Source organism: Sceloporus occidentalis, unplaced genomic scaffold (assembly GCF_023333645.1).
Source record: "Sceloporus occidentalis isolate IW3139 unplaced genomic scaffold, rSceOcc1.0.p SCAF_415, whole genome shotgun sequence".
NCBI lineage: Eukaryota > Metazoa > Chordata > Lepidosauria > Squamata > Phrynosomatidae > Sceloporus > Sceloporus occidentalis.
In genome coordinates, this window is record NW_028317395.1 from 306531 (window position 1) to 308653 (window position 2123).

At 44.5% G+C, this 2123-nt stretch overlaps 1 non-coding gene across 1 annotated transcript; it reads right to left on the reverse strand.

The window, feature by feature from the left end:
- Nucleotides 1–1525: 1525 nt before the first annotated feature.
- Nucleotides 1526–1655, reverse strand: LOC149272822 (small nucleolar RNA SNORA35). Its single transcript, XR_016279531.1, has one exon. It is a non-coding gene; the product is annotated as a small nucleolar RNA SNORA35 (small nucleolar RNA).
- Between the last annotated feature and the right edge of the window lie 468 nt (nucleotides 1656–2123).

Sequence of the window (2123 nt, forward strand, 5' to 3'; positions counted from 1 at the left end):
AAGTGTGACAAGGTGAGTTGACATAAGACGAGATTGAGGTCCCATGGAGGAACTGACGAATGGAACAGAGGACGGAGTCTGCACATTCCGTTGGAAAATCTTGTGATCCAGGGATGGAGTGCCAGGTTGTAATCTAGAACACTGCTCAGGGCCGAAATCTGAACTTTAATAGTGGCTGGTTTTAAACCACTATCAAAGCCGCCCTGGATGGAGGGGGAGGCAACCTTATTTGCTTTGCACCAAGCTACAAAAGTTCTCCAGACCTTCTGATATTTGGCCGAAGTAGTTTTAGTGTGGCTGGAGAGGATAATGTCCACCACTGAAGTAGATAAACCTTTTAGGTCAGGATCTCCCTTTCAGAAGCCATGCCGAGAGCTTGAGAGGGGAGGGATCTGGGTGGATCTGGGAGGAGAATGTCCTTCACCTGAGGGAGATGGAGAGGTTCGTCTATGGCCAGGTGGATTAGGTCTGAGAACCAGATTCTTGGAGGCCAGAAAGGAACGATGATAATGAACTCGTGAGGGCTTTCTTGATTCTTCCGAAGAACTTTGGAAATAAGAGGAATAGGGGGAAAAATGTACACCAGGCCGAAGTCCCAGGTCTGCGAGAGAACTTCTAGGGCTCGGGGCTGACCGACCAGTGAAAGAGAGAAAAAATCCTCAACCTGCTTGTTTAACCCCTTCGTGACAAAGGCTGATTCTATTTTTTGTACCCTTCGTGACAATGGCTGTTTTATCGTTTCTGCAGTGTTTCTGTTTAGCTGTAATTTTCTCTTAACCCATTTACAGAACCCACACAAGTTATATATTGTTTTTTTCAGGACAAGAAGGGCTTTCTTCAGACACCATAATTTTTTCCATATGATGTAATTTCCTATAATAAAAATAATAAAATATGACGAAAAATTAAAAAAAAAACACATTTTCTCACTTTTATTTGAAAAATCTTTTATTCATCATAAAACACTGCTGAAAAAACCCGCTAAATAGATTCTACTATTTGTCCCGAGTTTAAAAATACCCAATGTTTTTATGTTTTTTTGCTTTCTTCTACGCGTTATGGGGCAATAAGTACAAGTAGCGTTTTGCTAATTCAAAACCATTTTTCTCTGAATCTGGTAATTTTGTCTCCATGTGGTATTTGGGGCATCTTTGAAGCCAGCAAATTAAATTTACCCCACCAAACCATATATTTTTGAAAACTAGACACCCCAGGGTATTTTAGATGCTGATAGTTTAACCCTTTCCATGCACTAATCCTACCACCAACCCTTGTCAAAGTTTGTGATAGTAATTGTTTTTGGTGTTTTTTTTCACACACTTTGTACTTCAGGTGTGAAATTACAGCTCCTGGTATATGTCGCTGTCCCACAACACCCCGATATGTGTTCAGCAACATCTCCTGAGTACATTGATACCCCACATGCATGGGTTTGTCAGATTGTTTGGGGGCAAAAGGGCCACATTTGGAACATGAGGAATTCAGTTTTTCAACTAGGAAGTTTTACATCTGGGTAAAGAAAAATGCTTGTACCCAACTAGCAGTAGGGACAGGTTACAAGAAAGCCTGGCCTATCTCCAAGAAGGGATTTGATCTAGCACCTTAAGCGGTCCCTCATGCCACGGAATGGACACAGGGTTCACTTGACAGTGCAAATAAAAACGCTTCAAAAATGGTGGAGCACGGTCTCTCAATTTTGATCCCCTGTTGGCCTCTCTCCTTTCTGATCTACATAAATGGGCATTCCCTCATGTATCCTGGTTCGGGAGGGTCAGCGTTCTCAAGATGAATGTTCTACCGCGTTTATACCTATACCTTTTCCAGACGCTGCCCATTTTCCTCCCCCGCTCCTATTTTCGTAAGTGTCATGGTGCCTTTCTCCGCTACATCTGGCGAGGGAGGCCGCCTAGACTTTCTTTTTCTTACTTGACGAGGCCTAAGATATCGGGGGGGATGGGCCTTCCCAACCTGGAGCTCTATTGGAGAGCTGCGCATCTTCGCCGTGTGGTGGAGTGGTCGGTTGGGGCGCGCCGTCTTTGGGTGTCTGTGGAGGCTGCGGCGGTGTCTTGTCCAATTGCCGCTCTTCCGTGGATTGCCTCTCCTCGGCGCTGTGTATCCCACCC